Raw genomic sequence first — 20,885 nt, 5'->3', positions numbered from 1 at the left:
TTAGCCGATGTGCCGCATATGTTGACGGAGGGTGCGGGGGTCAGCCTTTTGTTGCTCTGACCAAATGCCTCAAATAGGAAGTCTCTTCTAAAGATGACACAATCTGTCATGGATTACGGGAACCACGTTCCGTGGTCTGATGAAACCAAGATAAGCTTCTTTGCTCCAGATGATGTGAAATGTGGGTGAGGAGTACAAAGACAAGTGCACCTTGCCTACAGTCAAGCGTAGGAGTGTCACAGTCTGTGGCTGCGTGAGTGCTACCGCCACTGGGGAGCAACAGTTCAGTGAGAGAACCATGAGTGCCAATTTGTACTGTCACAATCTGAAGCAGAGCATGATCTCCTCCCTGCGGAAACGGCTGTGCCTAGGCCAGTGTTACAACATGATAATAACCCCAAACACACCTGCATGATGACCGCTGCCTTGCTCAATAAGAGGAGGGTAAATTTGGTGGACTCGACAACCTAAATTCTATTGAGCATCTGTGGCGCATCCTCAAAGCACAAGACAATGTTTCCAACATCCATCATTGTTAGATCAGACCTCTTTGGCACACGTAATTAGATAATTGATATAATGATGTGTATCGCTGCGACATCTATTGCTTGGCCTTCCTTATATATACTAGTGATGGACCGATTATCGGCCGAGCCGATTATCAGGGCCGATATTTGGCATTTTGCCGATTATCGGCATCGGCCTTTGTTTTTTTTTTGTAACATTCAAGGCTAAATAATTAAAAGCTGGTTTATTTTGGCTCGCTGCAGCACACTTCTCTCTCTCTCTTTCTCTTGTGCTGGTGGCCCTGCCTGCAGAAGCAGATTGGCCCATCCACACCACCATCTGATTGGCTCCTTGTTCAAGTGGGTTGCTGTCAATCAGCAGTAAGCTGCCGGTTTTCTTTTTCACCTCAAGTCACACGCACTATAGGAGGCAACAGATTTTGCCGAAATTTTAATAAATGCCAGTCTACTACAACTCACACAAATAGAAAACTATTTCAAAGTAAACTTACTAAAGAGAATGCTTGTTTTCATTTAAATATAAAACATGCTTCTGAGCCTGGGAGCTTTGAAAACCAAGTTGACTATTTTCCAAGGTCTAAAACAAAAGCTTGAACATGTTGTAAATGACTAAAGTTGTTTAATAAATAAATAAATAAAGGCATTTAAACAAAGTCAGGTTTTGGTGTTTTTAGTTTTCCAAATTTTTACACCATTTTACCCCCTTTTTTCAACAAATGTCAAATATCGGTTATCGGCCCCCATGACTACTAATAATCGGTATCGCCATAAGCCGTGAAAAAAAAGCATATCAGTCTATCACTAATATATAATATAGTTGAATCCAGTTATGACAGTGGTGTCACCCTTTGGCACATGAGCCAGGTAGGGTTTGGGTATACCTTCTTCCTCATCTGACAGAAAAGGCCCCACGGCCGTTTCTCAATCTTTTTAGCATCCATTAGTTCAATAGAAAATATACCGGTGCTTCTGCGGAGAAAGCAATACCACTAAAAGTGGTACTCCATGCGAAGTGAGCGGCCCATCTTAATCTCCTTCATTATATCTTATTCTCCTTTAGTCCTCTATTTTTCCTGCAAGAATTCAGCCCACACACAAATGGACTCAAGTCACTCTGTTCAATGAACTTACCATTCATGTTTATGGAATGTGGGAAGAAACCGGAGTACCCGGTGAAAACCCACGCAGTTGCTTTGCAACTGGAATGATATGTTGACCATAAGCCAAGTCATCGCACTGGACCACTGGTCAAAACCATGCTTTTTTTTAATTGACTGAGCACTCCTCAGGCTTGAATTGTGCACAGCTGAGAGCAAATGACTAGTAAACACAACAAAGCGTGAGATGACTTTTCTGTCCCAGTGTGCATCACCAGAGCAGAACAGTACGGGGAGCTGACCCGAGCGGCTAAGATGAAAAAACAAGCCAAAAAATTGGTTATTGTGATACTGCTGGTGCATGTGTAACTAATTAACTCTTCTAATATGCATTTTAATTCATTTTAATTCTCTAGCATTTCTTCAAATAGTAGCGTCCAAATAAAAAAAAAAAAAATGGATGGGTTGCATCAACTCTTATGTGAACCAGAGAGGGAAACATTACATACAGATTACGTAGTCTACAAAATCACTTAACGTTAGAAAAAATGGTGCGTGAAAGAAAATAAATAACACTTCAACAACAAATTATATTACATTCCAACACTTCTCCATAAGGATGCATTGTGATTATTGTTTTATTTGATTTATTTATGTATTATGCAATGTGAGTCAATATGATACCGCTGGAACTGTCCATTCCCCAGAATCATTTTGCCGCCCACCCCATCTGTTCCCCATCGTCCATTAACCATCGTTCATAGAGCTCTGCACTTTACTTAATGGCTCTGTAGTTTTTATGATCAGTACTGCATTGCTAATACGACAATTTAATGGTGTCTCAAGACTTTTACGCAGCTGCCTTCAGTATATTTAACCGATTTAACTTGATTACCTTTACTTGCTAACTTTTTTTTTTATCGCTGGGAGAAGTCACAAGGTGTAATTGCCTCCGCGATTTGACTCCAGTTACCAAATACGGTTCTTGCTTATTACATAGTTATACAGTTAATTGACTGCCGGTCAAATGAAGGGGGGGATTGTTTAAATGCTTTATTTCTGTACTGTGTACTTCCTCATGCATAATACGCACCTGAAAAGGCTTTTTATGACTGAATATATATGGACAAGTATACTCTACCTGCAATGCAGAAGAATAACATCTTTGAAACAGTGTGTCGTCTTAATGAACAGCTTGTTCATTAAACTGGATCCGCTTTTATAGGTGAGCACATCATCAGTCAAAATGACTCGATGATGTGGTGTAAAACATAATCGGCTTGAGGCGACGAAGCGAAGTGTGAGGTGCCGACAGCTCGGGAATAATGACGAGGAGTTAAAACGCTTGTTAAAAACTTTTATTTGTTAATTGGGCAGTAGAGTCACACAAAATGAACCATAATGATGTCCGCAGACCACAGCTCCACTGGAACACATCAACTCTCACCACTCTCACTCGCTTGGGTACGACTTGAAAGATGACACAGGTTTCAGAAGGAGAACAGGAAAAGGAAAAAGTACACAGGGCTTATATGGTAAATATGCTTTGCAATCGCTGTCTTTTAGTTGGACCGTCGAACCGCAACATCTTGGTTACCTAGAACATGAAAACATTCATCATTTTGACTGAACCTTTCCCATTTCCTGGAATCTTTGGCTACTTCCAGTCGTTTTCACTTGTCCTGCCATTAAAAGTCCCCCGAGGAAACATGACCCATAAGATGCACAAACTAAAGCGAATAGGCGGTGGGACAAATTGAATAAGGGTTCATGACAACGGACCGGAGGGCTGAATAAAGTTAGCGCTCGTGTAGATTTGCAAGCTCAAGTTTGTCAACAAGGTGGCATGCTTTCTTGAGTGCCAGCGAGTGATCGCGTTTCGTTTAGACACAATTGGCCCCCGCCATGCAGCCCTCCATGTTTGCACAGGACTGGAAAACAAACATTTTTTGGCTTGATGTGACATTTAGACCTCTGACTGCCGAAAACGACGCCACCTGAGCTTATGAAAACTGATGGCGTGACCTTACATGGTCGAAAGGTGCTGCCTGATCCATTTCATCATCTTAAAAATCATCCGCAAAGGCCCTCCTCACAAAATGTCAGCACCCAATGATTCTAATGCTTTGTGTACAGTTTCATTTCCAAAGACAAACACACCATAGTTGTATAATTACAAAAAATATAGCAACTTTAGTTATTTTTTTAAATTATTTAATTAATTTTATGTATTTATTTTATGTATTTCGAAATAAAGTGTGATATTCCAGGGCTGGAAATTTCTTTTTAGAAAAACGAAAAAAAAACAGTTGAAGATCTGTAACACAGACTTTTTTTTAAAAGTCTTAACTTATTTTTTGTGGCTCTTTAGCGTTTATAATGCTGTTTCAATTATTCAAAATGTGTGGCTGCGTTTTTTTTTTTTTTTGGACTCTATTTGCTGATCGACATAAAAAAAACACTTATAGAAGGCCCGTCTTTTGAATGTTCAAAATAAAAACGTACCTAATGCTAGTCCATCCATTAATTTCAACCCTTTACTCTTACCTTTTTTTTTTTTTTTTTTTATGCATCATACTGGTGGATACAATACTCTTTTTTGTTTTTCAGTTTTTTGGACAAGTATGAATTATTACATTTTGCAGACTCGGCCATACAGAGAGACTTGATACATTATTCAACACAAGTGGCACACAATTTAATTTGCATATCTCATTTATCCTTCCCATGCAAGATAAATATTCCACTAAAAAATTACTTTATCTTAATTAGTTCCCGGGCAGATTTTGCTTGGTAAATAATAAGCAGACAAACCATCTCTATTCATTACACTATGTACCAATTACGTATTTTCGCACTACAAAGTTCAACCACAAATGAAATAAGAATAATGACTCAATAAAAAACTGTCATGTTTTACCATCGCCTTCTTCTCTTCACTTCGTGTTACTTCTTGTGAAACATCACAAACTAATGGACTCAAATGCATCACATCAGTAACACAATATTTAAAAAAAGTCCTTTTAAAAATTTAAAAATATTTCTTCTCATATGAAATTTTTCCTGCTTGTTCCTCCTTTCAAAAAAAAAACTGTCACAAAACTTAAAAACGCAGCGAGCTGAAATGAGCTCTTTTGAGTTGTATTGACGGAGAACAATAACCCAATTTTTTTTTTTTTTTAGACTTAAGTAATTTTCCTGAAATGTAAATCTACTTTTCAATTGATGTCAGGAAGGGTTCAGAGGTGACAAATGCCTTGGCGGAGGATATTGTTCTCGGTTTGTTCTACTGTTTTAAAATATCTTTTCCATTTGCAACACTTTTCTCATTAGTGTCTCCCTCTGTGTTAGCAGCCCAGAATGTTAGCGCGTACAAAATGTGTCAAAATCATCAGTAGAGTGTCGCACTAATTTCCGTGTTATCGCTGGTGACCTGTGGGGGTCACGTATGCAAATCTCAATATGTAAATAAGTCTCACAGCCGGTAACTCATCCCCTGCGACATCATCGCCTGGATCTTTGACAAGCAAATTCCCAGCCAAGCGTGTAATTGCGAACAGGGGCGGCAGTTCAGGCAGCGGCCTGTGCCAGCGGAGTGGTAACGAAGCACCTGTCATCAATGTCGGTGGCCGGGAACGGACGCTAATACTTTCGATCTGCCAGATTGTAATGAAGACAAATAAGAGAAGCTTTGCTAAGTGATTAATCGAACTGTTCAAAGCGTCATTACTTAACGCTAACGCACCCCTCCCGTCCCACACACACACACTGCACATCTGCACAACACACACTACATTTCGTGTGTTAAATCTAACAAAACCCAAACTAGTCTTGTTTCAACGACCCCTTTTCGCAGTAGTCAGTGAGGATTTGGTTCAATTTTTCCTGTCCGCTTGTTTTCACAACGTTCACAGTGTCATTTGCATCGCATTGACATTTCACATTGAAATCAATCAGCACTCGTTTTATAGATTCATGGAAAATTCAGCCACCCAGTATTATATGAGGCCGTTGATGTTGGGTTTATAGGGGAAATAATATGGCAAATTGAGTTTTTAATTGCTTGTTGGGTCTCTAGGTACCTGATTCCAATCAAGTGTAAAATTAAAACAAGCAAGTACTGTGTTTCCCCTGCAGCGAAAATCTACAAGTAATCAAAATCAGACTGATAGGGTTTGAAATTGCCTTTAGATGCCAGATATGGCGGTTCAGCATGACATAGAACCCCTCAATTCACTTCAACATAGTTCCGAGGCACCAAGATAGCCCAAGGAAATGTTTTTATACTGTACAGGACTTGGGACAGAGAACGAAAACACTACATAGGTTATTGTTGCTTTATAAGCATTTTGTTAGTTTTAATAAAACATCTTTTATTTTTTGTCTCGGCTTCTTCTTTTCTGCTCTCCGATGGAGTAACTCCACCCTGGACTGAAAGTGCGTTTGCCATTGCACTGTAACAGCTCAGAATTTCCCATCATTTTATAGCAGGTTGTCACTGTGCCTTCCAGGAAACATTTTTTTCTGTTTTAAGGTCATTAAAATAATGACGGCTCAAAAATGTGCTTGGAAATTTATATAGATCATGCATTCCGTCAAACGGAGTGAATTTTCGCCTGGGAATAAATATTTCTTACTACTCTGCGGTAATCTTTTCCTGAAGCCATCCACAAGGAACTTAAACCTCTAGGTCTGGTTCCTTTTATTACTCATGATGGAGGTTTGTGTGGAATGACATAATAGATATATTAATCTTCCTTGAATGAAGCAGCAGAAGACATGACGTCTTTGCCAGAAAAATCTCCCCTGTACATTATTTCTCTGCTCAGCTGATTCGGGTCGCTGCTTCTCCATCTTTTCCAAGTTAGCTCCATGATCCGTGAGACGATTTTTGGAGGTCTATATTAAATCTCCTCTTGTGAATACCTGAGTAGCTTCTGATTGGTATTCTTGTGGTGAAAGTCCTGGCAGAGCGCTGTTCCCTAGCATGAGTCCACTTTCTCTCTGAACAGAACGTTCATATTTCCGCCTCAGGCCATCAGCTCCAAGCTGCTTCGATAGGGCCTGAGAGTGCAGGAAGGTCTTGATGTGCCATTAATTAGAAAGATAAATGTTACCGTGTGACTCCCCCGAGAGGACTATTTCATTCTGGGTACACTCAAGGCTATTGATTTCCACACAGCGCTTCCAAAAAAAGACTTAAAATGTCTTCAATAATACATTTGAGAATGTAATAATATTGTTTGGTTGTATGAGGATGTAATGCATACTACTGCAAATATCCTAAATATTACATGGCAAGCCAAAGCGGCTTTATTTATATAACACATGAAATACCACTCGATGTGCTTCACACAAGCAAATGCACAGCACATAAAAGCATTCCAAATCAGAGAAAACAAAAGTTGCCTAAAAAATGTAAAAATAAATAAGAAAGGGAAAAAAAATGTTTAGAAGACTTTAATCAAAGGTACGGGGAAAATATCCAGGTTTTGAATTTAGATTTCAAAGCATTCACACTCAAGGCTGACTACTTCTATTGGCAGCTTATTCCGTCTATGCACAGCATAAAAGTGAAATGCAGCTTTACCATGTTTGCATGACACGCTGGGCTCCACTAATTGACTCTACAGATCTCAGAACCCTCGTGGGATTATATTAAATCAGCATTTGTTTAATGTTTTAGGGACCCAAACCATTCAGTGACTTGGATTCCAGTAGCTTAATTTGAAAAACAAGGGTTCTCAATAGGCAGCCCCCAACTTGACAAACTGTTACGGCCATTTCCAAGATCAGCCCAAAACGGTCACACTCAGATTGTATGAACACAAGTCATTTAATTTGAAATGTTTTGGGTTGAGTCAGCAGGTGCAGACCGGTACTTGTCAACATGCAAATAATATACAAACAGCCTCCTAAGTCACTTATTTTTAGGAACCGTATGTCAATCTCTACAATTTCGATGCCTTAAGAATCGCTTATATTTAGATTTATTTGTATATTTGTTATTCAAGTAGACCAATTCATGCTTGTTGAGCATAGGCGATGACATCCCAGTGACTGGCTGGAAGTAAAGGATTGTAACTTATGTGGTAGTCGAGTAGCGTGTGCACTGGACTGCAAATTTCGTTTGTCTGTGAGCGCCAACGACAAAGTGAGACGACACACACACGTATACTCTGAGTGCCTTGTTTGCAATAGCTGTCAATTGTTGCACCGCAAGTGTTTTTTTTTTTACGTGATGTATATGCGCACACACAGGCAGTGTGAAACTACAATATACATTTCTTTTCTTTTATGTGTTTATTTATGTTTCATTGTCCCTGAAAAAAAAACCTCCCAAGCCCCTCTTGATGCTGGCTTTTGACACAGGCATCATGTTTTGTCAAAATGGAAATGACATTTTATTTCTGATTTGTACATTTTGTTGCGTGACCTGACCAACCTTGATAAATGGATCGTTGACTCGTTGAAAAAAAAAACTTTAAGATTTGTATTTGAGTCTCCCTGCAGTATGAGAATCAGAATGACCCTTTTCTGTGCCACCTATTTCAGTTATTCACAAGTTTTGTGACGATTAAGTATTTCATTGGCTCTACATATTAAAGACATGTATGCATTATTTTACAATTTAAAACAATTGCTCGCCTTAACATGGAAAAAAATATAGATCCATAATTTTTTAAAACATATTTTCTTGGCACGGTGAGTTTAGCTTGTTTTAATGGTGAATCTGTCTCATGCAGCACACATCATCCCTCGTCGTTTCAATTCCCAGAAGTTATCATTGGTTAATTTAACAGAAATATCCAACATTCCAGTTTTCAGGAATGCAGTGCTAATTGTTGCCTCAAGCAAGTCACTTGAATATGAATAGCTGGACACCTGCTGTCGCCAGGCCAACCCGCCTTCTGAGGCTGCCAGGTTTCATGACCTTTTCAGCAGCATCTTGCCGTCTTGGTTTCTTGAAGACTTTTTATTTCTCTTGTCGGGACCCCGGAGAGAATGATCGAGCCTGCCTGCTGCCTAATCACTGCTAATCCTTTCAAGACAGAAAGCCATGGTTGCTCAGGTTACTCTTCCAGAAGGATTACCTTCGGTTATTTATCCATCCAGAGAGGTAAATTACGATGGCCGGCTCCCGCCTGCTTGGAACCTTCGGTGTGTGTGGGTGTGTGTGCGTGTGTGCGTGGGTGTGTAGGGGTGGGTGTGTGCGTGTGTGTGTGCGTGCCCTTGAAAAATCTTTGCCTTGAGGGTTCCGTATCTCAAACACTTGGCCTTACTCCAACAATTGTGTTAAGCCTACTCCCCGAAAAATGAGAACTGATTTAATCCGTTCCAGAATTGAATCTGTTGACAACATTCAGTGCAACCTTTCAGTAACATTTTGACATTTTAATATTCACACAAGTGCACAATTAAGATAACTACTTTATAATGAAAGAACACGAAATGTGGAGTCAAGGTCAAGCTCTGAATTCTTCGAAAAAGCTTTTGTCATCACAGCTTCCAATGTATGTGTTAAATTTTAATTTATATTAGTATCATTTTTGTGTTGAAATCAATCAGTAGAACTTTTTTGCCAATAATGGTAATATCACGATAAAAGGGTACATCGCAATATGTATCTAACTAAGGAAAGGGAAACAGTCTTCCTCTACAATTTATTTCTGCAATATAAAGTTTTTTCCCCCCAATAATATTTAATCCATTTAAGCTTTTTTCAGTGCGCAAAAAAAAAAAATTTACATTGATGAATAGAACCCATCAGACCCGGTCTGGTACCAATGTAATGTTGTCATCGTTAGCGTCTTTTTTTTTCACTGATTTCATGAAATTACATCAGAGCCCCAACAGAAGATTTGGCATTAAACCACCATTTGCTGTTTTTTTAAACAGAACCCAGCGAGGTGTGATATTGCTCACAGCGGCGCGCCATCCTGCAATCAGATACGTGCGCCAGTAAAATACAAGGACAATTGCTTTCAACTTAATGACAAGAAGTTATGGTCGAGTGTCAAATCCTGTCCCGCCAACTTGGAATTTCCTTTTCGACAGACACTTTACCAACTTTCTTACAGTTATAGTAGAACCTCTGCAGGTGAAATATTGGCAAGATGACTTGGAAGGGCAAGTTAATCACAGGGCAGGATTTGATTGGGTTGCCCTGTGATTGAGTAGCCTCCGGTTTCGGGTCTATTTCACCTCTCAGCTGAGATAGGTCACCCGTGACTCTGAACATGAATAGTGGTAGAAATTGAAGATTTCGCTCTGCATACAACAATCATCAATCAATTTAAATTAGTCTTCAATCGACTGAACAAGCATGTTTTCGAAAATGAGAAGAAGTTTTAGTACCTGGAAAGAATCCTTGCAAGAATGGCGAGTTCACGTAAACTCCACTTGAGTTTATCCTCATTTTCGTGTCTGGCGGAGTCGAGTTTACTGTGTTTGGGAAGATCAAATTGAAGCAGGTGTAAGTTTTCCCGCAGGTGGTTTAATGCAATTTTATTGGATTTGATTTGGGCGCAGGTTGCCAGATTGTGCCCTCTGCGATCTTGTTGCACTTCGTTATATACGTATAACGAGCACAATATATACTTTTACACCATTCTCCTACCTCCAGCGAGTCCGTTATGATTCTGCCATGTAGAATGCGTGCATCTTGTATGCTTAATATAAAGGGAATGAGAGCAGCCGTTCCCATCGGGCTGGGGAAATCGGTTGTGTTCCCTTTCACAACGGCGCAAACGTCTCTCTCTACCTGCGCCCGTCTTAGAAAATACCAAAAGAATCAGAATCAGACTGCCCTTTATTGTCATTATACTCGGGTTACAACCACTCTAGTTCAAATATAAATCATAAAAATAAAATAATAATCAATAGAATAAAAAAAGAAACAGTTTTTTAGTGTGTTTGTCTTTGTGTTGATGCACCTGTAGCGCCTGCAAGAGGGCAACAGGTCGAAGAGTTGTAAGAGACTTCACTCATATGTACAATTTGTGCTCGTCACAAAAATACGGCCTTTAGAGTTTACATTTCCTGACACTTGGCTTATTAAATCAAAGTAATAGTGACCAGCTCTTGTCTTCACGGTACTGTGAGACTTTGCCTGGAGGATGTCAATCTCTGATGGACATTTCTGGCACTGGCAATAATAGTTGAAAACATTTTCATTGGTGGTTAAGCTAGGCTGTGTTGACAGAACACTGAGCTGAACGCACACGATGCAATTATATTAGGAAGTCAAAATGGTAATAAAGTGTACTTACAAGGGCTGTCATAAGACAGAGACACTACGGATGGGAGCTCTGCTCCTCACATCACCCAGGGAAAAAGCTTTGATTGTGTTTGCGCTCTATCTAAGCTGGTTTACTCTGGTGGGACTCTGCTTATATTTCTAATCGCTGTGGCAATGCTTGTGAGACAGTCCCTGGGGGCCATTTTCAACCTCATTACGAGTCGCTGTCTGTTGCTTGCCTTCGCTATTGCTTATGTGAGGGGAACAAGGAAAGAAAGCGTACAAACATGCTTTCACGCTTCAACTGGACTTCACACTGGCTAAAGTACCAGGCAGACAATGTCGCTTAGTCTCTTTAATGAGAGATGACAAAGCTGAAAGCAATGCAGCTCTTGTCCTGTCAACGGCCATTAAGAGGACCGTTATTCCAGAAGTTTCCGATGTTAAAGGGAGGATGGCAATATCAGATTAATATCACGGTTCACTACGCCTTCATCTTGTGAAATTCTTGTATCCACCTTTGGCACCACTATTCTGCATCCTGTCCAAATTGTTTGGAGAAAAATGTATTACACTAGTGGAATGCCTCTTTACTCACAAAATTCAACTGTAACGTCTGACTGGTCCGCTTTGCAGTTGTAATATCAACGTTAATTGTCTTTGCTAATGAAATCATGTCCTCGGTAGAGAGCAGACCTCCACCAAGTAGAAATATTACAGCAGCATGACAATTTGTTCATGTTTGTCTGTCCATATCTTAGCGTTAGCAGGCCATTGTGTAGTCCATGGCGGATTATCGTTTTTTTATTCTTAAATTCCATTGCGATTAAAAATAAAAAATGCTCAATCTATCCTTGCATCTATTCGTCATCTGTCATGCTCGTCCTCATTGCGGTCGCGAGCGAGCTGGAGCCTATCCCAGCTGGCTTTGAGCGAGAAGTGGGATACAGCCTGGATTAGTCACCAGCCAATCGTAGGGCACATTTTGACAAAATATGCGTGAAGGAGCCAGATTACCAGAAATTCAAGCGAACTGTTACATGGATGTGCTCGCATTTACTTTAACTCTTTAACTAACAAAGAGCTCATATTTAGTTAAGAACTATTTATAGAGCGATAGATAAAACCATACTTCTGCTTGTTTGTGCAAATCTGTTTGTTAGACATCAGGCTAGTTTCTGGTTGCAGGAGAATCGCGTAAAACAATGGGCTCCCTCCATAACTGAAAAATTGTTGTTGAGAATATATGATATAATATAATGTTTGTTAGCTACCTATTTTAATTTAAAATGTGTTGCAAAAAATAAGTACAATAAAAGGCAATACTTGCTTGCAAAAGAAATTAAATAAAAATAAAAAATAAAACAGTTTTATAAAAACATTGTAGACCACTGTATTGTTTGTTAGTCAGTACATTTGTTACTAAACAGCCTTGTTTTTTTTTTTATTCTTTGAGAGTGGCCAAGGTAAAAAAAAAAAAAATCTGTACACGCAAAAAAATGGACAATCGGGTTGTTGCACAGAGGCCAGCATGCAAATTCTGAATCCTACCCCCTTTTTTAAAATTTTAAACATCAAATTTATAAGCCTAAGAATGTTTGAATCTCGAACATGACGGGAGTGATTCCAATTTAAAACCTGTAGTGTTCAAAAAAGGAATGGTGACATGCATGTGAAGCTGTGATGGAGCCGTTTTCCTTCAGGCGTCCGAAGCACACAGTTATTTTTGGCCACTTAGGAATCTCCTTCCGCTCCTTCTCCTCTCATGCAAGTTAATCGCTTGCCTCCCGCTTAGACAAGGACTTTAGTCTTTCTCTGTTTTTCCAAATGAGGAGGACTCAAGCCGAAAAAGTCGGGATGATTCCTGTGCCTTTCCGAGAGTGAGTGCTCAAGCACTGGGATGGATTGCAAATGAAGGTGACCAGATGTTCAGATGACCCTGAACACACACCTAACAATAGCTGTCCAGATTTGAAAGGAGACAGGGATTTCATGGCCTCAAAAGATTTTTTTTTTTTTTTTCAAATTTGAGAACTTCACTGAAAAAGAACTTTTTCAATCGATGCTGTATCATGTCAATCTCAATAACAGCATGACACATCTCACCAAGGTGTATTTTTGCCCAAAGTCTGTCAAAAAGAGAATGTGTTCAATGGATATTTGAACACAAAAGGTGGTGCAAGACATGTACACATACAATACAATAATATTTAGGAGCATATATTCTTTATCCTGCTGTGAGTATGAAACATTTATATTACATCATCTTATTCGGTCACTTAGGGCAGTAGAAGTACTATTTTTCTTTATTTGTGTTAGCATGACTGTATTATATTGCCTCCTGATGGCTAAAGTGGGTACACCTGGAGAGACGGCACAATGCATAGAATCTGCACATTCAATCACCATGTAGACCTGTTTCTTTACATTATTTATTTTATTACTATGTTTTTGTAAAGTACATTATTAGAGTTTTTTTTTTAATTAAGAACACTTTCTGATGGCAAACTGGAACAGATTCATGGCATTTCCATTCAAGTCAATGGGGAAAGATACAATACATTTGTTTAGAGTTATAAACTCAATTAAACTCCATTCCCATAACAACACTTATTTTCTTAATATTTTTTTACATTTTAATAATTTTTTTAAATTCATAATTAGTGTTTTATTTTTGACAATAGTCACAAGTTAATTAAGAAAATCGACAAAATTGAGATGTTGCACTTTCAAACTTGTGAGGATGTATGTCTTTGCCGGGGTTAGCAGCGAGTCCTGGCTGCTGCATGATAAATGATTCAGTCGGCACTGTGTGGAAAACATGATATACAAGCTAACTCTGAATCTGGCAGGACAAACAGGGCTCCAGAGACTAACACTACGAGCTTGGCGAAGAACTCACAGACCTTGCAATAAGACGGATGTAAACAAACCACTGGTATTTGGGCAACGCGTGAAAAACATGCTGACACGTCCACTTTGTGCTAAATAGCTGCTAGCCACTGCACTAACATACTTAAATGGGGTCCACCAAACCTGTTACAGCAATTTCGTGACCTAAAGCGCAACTGGCCAACATTTATACAGATGTGGAAGACAACCAATGTCAGACTAAAGAGTAAGACTAATAAAAAATAGGAAGAGTTCAAGACAAAGGAGATGATCGAGGACTTTAGGAAGGTCACAGTCCCACAGTGCCGCCTCATTCGCATAGACTCCTCCATTTCCATCGTGGACTCCTTCCAGAATTCTGGGCCTGACACATGTACACGTAAAATGCGGTCTCCAAGTTCCCACTTCATAGATCTGTGATCTCCCCAGCCAACTTTCCATCCAGCAATAGCAGTTCCTTCTTAGTTGTAGCACCTGAGCAAATCAGTTTCTTATTCCGCCATGTCAAAGACTATCAGCGTGCTTCTAGTGCGCCACATTTAAAGAGAATGAGAACAGCAACGAAACAAGTCCACTATGCTCACGCCCACAACGGCGCAAAATGCCATGCTGCGCCTGATTGCACTGGTCTGTGAAAATACCAAAAGTTAGTCTAGCCCGGCCCTTTGTAGATTTAGACTGCATCTCACGCCAGGCTTGTGTTGGGTACTAAATTAGATCCCCATATTTTTAATGTTGTGTCAACAAAGATTTATCACTGGGAACGTTCATTTGAGAGTCAGGTCATAGTGTGACACGGGTGATCTTTTGTTGATGTGAAAAAAAAATGAATACTGGACAACTAATAACACTTCTTTTAAAAAGGTGACGTTTAGGTAACAATAATCACATTAACAAGTTGAACCCGAAGAGGCCTCAAATGTGGCCTTGAATTCCTCTTTCACGCATCGTGTCTGACTTTTTGAAATGTTAATAGTACCACCTGCTACTCACCCAAGGAACTTGACAGTCGCGGCTCGTACTCAATATGTTCATCTTGCACTCGTCAGCACTCGAGCCGCTCCTCTGCCCGTCAATGCCGATCCAGCTGCTGTCAGCCGACTGATTGCTTTAAAGGTTATTGTTGGACATGTTTGCACTGATGACATCATTATGTGATGAGATTAGATTTAGGTGTACGTTCTATCACCCAATTCAGATTTGATGGCTCTATTTCATTTTTAAAGTGGTCCTTATTTAAGATAATTGTTTTGATGTTAACTGAACTCAGGAAACAACACACGCAGTTAAACAACGACGCATTGGCGACAAGCAAATGTTGTATCACAACCACCAGCCTGAACCAAACATGTTCTGCTCATCGCAAACAGAACCAAACATGCTACAGTATTTATTTGTCCTGGATTTCTGAGTGTAAGCTTCTGAAAGGCAGGGAGAAAAAAGAAAGAAAGAAAAAGCCTCTTGAATCTGCACTCATTGTAAAAGTGTGCATGCACTGAATATAATGAATAGTTAATCAATGTGACCATGATATATACGAGACATGTTTTTGTAAGCAAGAGTCAAGAGATCTTGTTGTGACTGGGGATGACAGTGTTTTGAGTTGGTTGCTTGAGTTTTCCAGATACTTTATTTGTCACCTCTATTTTGTCATATAGAATTGGGCATGGCCTGTTGCCTCTCAGTATCGAAGCTTGAGTTGCTCAGTGACACTTTTTCAGAACGTCAAGCCTTGTCTTGCTTTTTTGTTTGCCTTCTGCCTCTAGCCCTGCTATGTGTCATTATTTTTTATTATTTTATATATATATATATATATATAAATATATATATATATATATATATATATATATATATACAACTTCTGTGTCTACGTCTCGGTCCAAATTGTTGTCCAAATGACATTTTTTTAATGTAATTAGAATGTGACTTTAAATATTTGATTGATTAAATCTTTTCAAAAGCTCCATGATTTTTTTTTATTAAAAATCAGTGAAAATATGTTCCTTAGGAAATTGTCAAAAACAAACTTTTTCCATTTTAGCTGTGATACTTTATGGGAAAAAACTCGACTGAAAAGTTCATGAAAGTATGTTGACGCAAGTTTCCCAAAATTAAATACTTAAGAGTAAGAGTAATACAAACCAATTGAGGAGACAATGACCAACTCCTGGACGAGTCACAAGTGACTGAGGGAGCTGATTGGAGGAATCAAGGGACCGGAATGGCTAGCATAAGTGGACACAATATCCTAATGAGACAGACAGAGGAACAAGGAAAACAAAATTAAGTTCTAAGTCAAAAACCAAAATTGACAACAACAGACCATGACATATCGTAAAACTACAGTACTCAGATTAGATTATGTTTATAAGATTTAAAATTCTTGAATAGTTCTTGACATGATATTTTAACGTGTCCTCATGGGATAATTCTTTTTAAAAATTTTTTTTTTTTATTGTAACTCAACACCATTTAGTTAAACTCAATGCACCTGATGGTTACCGAAAAGATGCTTTCTCTCCAATCAAACACACTATCTGGATCACCTTGTTGCATGCTCACCAGTGGCCCCCAAAACAATGTTAAAAATAAAAATTCTTTTTTTTCCACAATTCAAAAGCAATTAACTTGTGTTTACTTAGTCACTCCTGCAGCGGGAAGCGGCGCTCACATGCGGTCTCAACCTCCACAGGCTGCTGAGGAAGTGATGCTAATCTAGATCGAGGGAAGACTTGGAGGAGCGGGGGAGGCAAAGGGAAAGGGTGGGGGGGGATCACCCCTCCTACACCCACCACTCTCTCTCTCACTCTCTCTCTCACTCTCTCTCTCTCTCTCTCTCAAAGATGATTGTGCTGCAATATGTCGCATGACCGCCGCCAGGACTGCAGACGAGTCTCACGGTTAATCATAATAATAGGTCATCGTCGTTTGCATTACGCAACAAAGCAAGATTTCTATTTTCATTTTGCAAACACCAATGGCATTACTAAAAGACTCCTTTTGATCCCCCTTTTAGTCAGCTTTCATTCAACGTCGAGCATGAAACAACTCTTTGGATGCGTCGGACAAATCAACCACCTGCTTTGATATTCATGAGGAAGCCTCTGCCCCACCACGCGCCCACCCACACCATTGATATTCATGCAGCTCAAACTTATGCAGCTTTGCTGCATTGTCACCGGCTTTTTTTTTTTCCCTCCTCTCCCCAACACTGCAAGCTCAGTCTCAAATGTCTGATCTGACCTAACCCCCTCCCTCCGCTACCCCCCCCCTTTTACACCGCAGCATCCCGCTGCCATAGAAACCAAAAGGAGCATCCCGAGTGGTGCATGCAAGGCTCTCAGTATGTGTGCTCAGGAGAGGGAGCGCATTGACAAAAGATAGAGCTAGCGGAGAGGTGGTGTTATCGGTTGTGGGGTGGGGGGGGTGGGGGGTGAGGAGAGGCAGAGGGAGAAGTGAGCGGGTGAGGTTATCCAGAAAGGAAAAGTGACTTTCACGGGTGAGTACGGCATGGAGCGTTATTGCTTATCTTTCTTTTGTCTTTTTTGTTGATGAGCGATTGTGGGTTTGCTGCTGGGATGCTCGGAAACGGGTCGCAAGAGTTGTGTTGGCTCATCTTGTGGGTTCAGGATTGTAGTTTCCTCAGCATTTTATACTTTTGGTTGAAAAGCAACTAGCTTCCATGTTTTGCACTTCACAAAATCATCGCTTGGTCCGTGGTGTTAATATTTGATGAGGCTTCCTATCTCACTCGCCTCTGCTTCTTCTAAAACCGTCATTTGTTGCTTTTCAGCTCTATTAAATTTGTGTTAGAGCTTGAGGTGAAGACACCTGCTCTGCTGCATAGCGCAAAGAACAGTCAAGTCAGGCTTTGTAATTCTGCGTGAGTGTCTTTAATGTCACTTTCCAGCCCTCCTCTTCTTCATGCTCTTCCTCTTCCTCTTGTCCTGACACTTTGATGAAGGGCCAGAGCCGTGGGGCTAATAGGGAGGAGATCAGCCTGAGCTGGAGGGAAAAGTGTAATTGTGACAGCAGTTGGCACCTATGAGACGCTTGTTGTTCGATAATGAGCCACGCTGTGAAAACACGAGGCTAAAAAAAAAAAAGAAGAAACCGTGCAACCTGTTAATGTCTCTCGTGCGTATTCACGCCCTTTTCTTTTCCCACGTAATCTACAAGCAACAGCTGCCACCGTAAGTGCAGATTGTTTCATTTTATGTTGACTTTTTTTTTTTTTTTTTGCAATACCCTTGTGAAAAGTTGTAAAAGGGACCCAAACATTTAAGATTCTCTTACTACCTTTTGTTTGGTAGTAGCCCAAAGCGCCCTTTATGAAATTAATAGTGCAAAAATCCAAATCAAACCACAATGTTTATTTTTGGATCATATTTTAAAACAGCACCGAAATATGGATGCCAGGCCAGTAGTTGGCGATGTCATCATACACATGCACACAAAAAGCGAGTCTCGCTGATTTAGGTAGTGATATATGGAAGTCATGTGACTGTTTGACGCAGTAGTGCTGTAGTAAATGTACATACGCGTGATGGAGAAGTGTCACAAACAAACAAATTATGGTCCACCATTGTTGCGTAGGTTGTAAAATAGAATTTACTGCTTCTTGGCCAAAATGGTCATTCTCTTTTGCCAACCCCTTAGATTTTTTTTCTTTTTAAATTTTTTTTCAGCAAGGATGTAATGAACCTTATGTGACTTTTGGCACAAAGGCCAAATATTCTCAATTGCCATTGTTTTGTTTCTTCCCATTCTTTCTTTACATGCCATTGTTTCACAGAAGAGACAATTCTGTAACAACCAGTCAATGGACAGTCGTGGATTCAGTTCATTCCTACATAAACTCTTGTCCCTTCCTGAGTAGGAAGAAAACAAAAGTAAACTGCACTTTTTTTTTTTTCCAAGATTGCAAAGAATGTTGAATTAAAAAGCTGATTTTTGTTTAGTTTTTTTTGGCTCTAGTTTTTGTCAACATTTTGTCAGCATTGAAGTTTGTGATTCAATATCTCCATTAAATCTACATTGTAATTTGGTTGAATTAAAATATTTTAAAGCTCAATGTTTAGTTTCCACGCTTAATTGCAATTCCATACTGCAACGTTGATTCGCTCATATTTTGCTCTCAGGGTTGTGGTTGTAATACAGAGCACATGTCAAGAAGAAAGATGTACTCCATTGTTGTCCTTTTGTTGAATGCACTGGCAGAGCTAGTATTGTGGAGGCCCATTTGGATTCAGGTCCGACAATTCTTGAGAAAATGCTGATAAACATTCAATATCAGTTCCCGACGGGGAAATGTGGAGAAAAAAAGGAAAAATTGTTCAAATCAAGTTAATTATCTGGCCTGGCGTTTGGGTGGTCCAAGCAAATTTCAGTTGGTGGGGAGGGGGTGGGGGTTCAGTAGCCCTTTCTGGCTTGCTGTGTTTTGTGTGTGCGACTGGGTACAATTCCAGGTTTGAGAAGATCATGTGACCGCGCACATGTGTGTCAATGTTGACATGATTGCGTGCAAGGAGGATGGACGGGAAGGGGGGGGGGGGGGTTGTCGCGGGCTTTGTTTGTGTGTGGCTACGAGGATTTGTGGCGCCTTTCGTGTGACACCTTTTATGACTTTTTGTTTGAATGTCACTCACTGAGGCTGCGCGGTAGCACGTGACAAAGAGTGCACGGCTCTGTGAAAACGTGTGGCCGGGATTGCTGCGATATCACTGCGCCCGCCCCCTTCGCCTCCCTTCCCAACTTGCTCCAGGCACAGTTTGTTTCAATAGGGTACAAAATTGGAGTGAATTCTCCGAGCCTTTTGGTCCCGATCAATACAGCATGAGAGGAAACAATATTGGCCTTGTAAACGAGGGGAGGTGCTATACTGACAATGATCTCACTTGTTACAGGAAGCTCATGTTTAATAGATGAAATCAACCCAGTGTGAATAGTGGCCTCCTCGGTGGCCAAGACACAACAACACATCAGAATTTGTTGCAGTGACAAAATCCTTAATCTGACGCTTCAAACATTTTTTTTCAATGAAGGCTCAGGCGTTGCAACCTGCACATTTCATCTATCAAGAGATCAAAACAGCCAGAGGCTATTCCATCTTGGTGTTTTTGTCCTGTATACAGAAAACTATAAATTTAGTATTCCTAAAACAGTCAAGCCACAAAGTCAATACTTTTCTGCATTGGAGTTGGAGACAGAGAAAAGTGTTTTCAGGAAGTTTGCAACATTGCTCAAGTGAGAACAATGAATGATTTGGTCAACGTACAAGAAAAACTCTGCGTTTTAATTTTTTTAATTAATCAGTTTATCACAAACTGTCGCCATGATTAGGCAGAGTTTGCAGCGTTAAAACTGCTGGCAAAATTTGAATGTAGCCTCCTCACTTTAACTGTGTCTCGGATCTGCCCAATTCCTTCTTTTGTTATTTCTCTGCTTATATTTGTTAATCTCGGAATCTTATTTTATGGAGATTTTCCAGCAAAGCCTAAATCTGCAGCCTTAACACTGTCACAAAGCTGTGTGCCCACCATGAATGCGTTGCAACTAAGAGTGTGTCATGATTGCAAGTCAAATTACTGACGCCTGATCAGTCAAGTCTAACTTTCGTCCCCGAGTGGTTATTTTTTCCTCAGGTGCGGTGGTTTTCCTACAATCAAATTATAGGTACAGGATAGGGCCAAGGGGGTCTGATGTTCTACTAAGTGAATCAATGTTTTAATTTAACATGATTAAATGTCATCAAAGGGTGTGTGATGAATTAACTGTTATTAAGAAATACACCATAATTAATCATGACCCGTAAAAGCAATTAAACCTGCGTCTACGTCACATCCCATGAGTATTCGTCCTTTCTATGAAACAGACATGTTTAATCAATGATATTCAAGATCTGTAGCCTTGTTGTACCCACATATATATTTTTTGCTTTCAGGCTTGTGTGATTATTTTAAAGGCTGTAAAAAGTCTTGCTATAATTCAGTTAAAAAAAATGCATCTTGATTATAAAGCACACTGGATTACGAAGTGAATTATCTTTGTGAAACATTCCACGTTGAAAAGTTTTACAACTGGAAGCACACATGTGCAATTGTTGCCCGACTTCTTTTCCTTGATGTT

At 39.8% G+C, this 20,885-nt stretch overlaps 1 protein-coding gene across 6 annotated transcripts in view; it reads left to right on the top strand.

The window, feature by feature from the left end:
• syt6a (synaptotagmin VIa) overlaps nucleotides 1–20,885 on the top strand; it is a 77,249-nt gene that overhangs the window by 7,198 nt on the left and 49,166 nt on the right. Inside the window, exon 1 of one of the 6 annotated variants that reach the window (XM_088290222.1) lies at nucleotides 17,177–17,256. The exons of the other annotated variants lie outside the window; for them this stretch is intronic. The gene's annotated coding sequence lies outside the window, so the exon portion shown is untranslated. Of the gene's footprint in view, nucleotides 1–17,176; nucleotides 17,257–20,885 lie in introns of those variants that run through there. 6 annotated transcript variants of the gene reach the window in all.

Source organism: Idiotropiscis lumnitzeri, chromosome 3 (genome assembly GCF_059441095.1).
Source record: "Idiotropiscis lumnitzeri isolate Australia: NSW breed Sydney's pygmy pipehorse chromosome 3, RoL_Ilum_1.0, whole genome shotgun sequence".
Classification (NCBI taxonomy): Eukaryota; Metazoa; Chordata; class Actinopteri; order Syngnathiformes; family Syngnathidae; genus Idiotropiscis; species Idiotropiscis lumnitzeri.
This window is presented reverse-complemented; position numbering and strand designations above follow the sequence as displayed.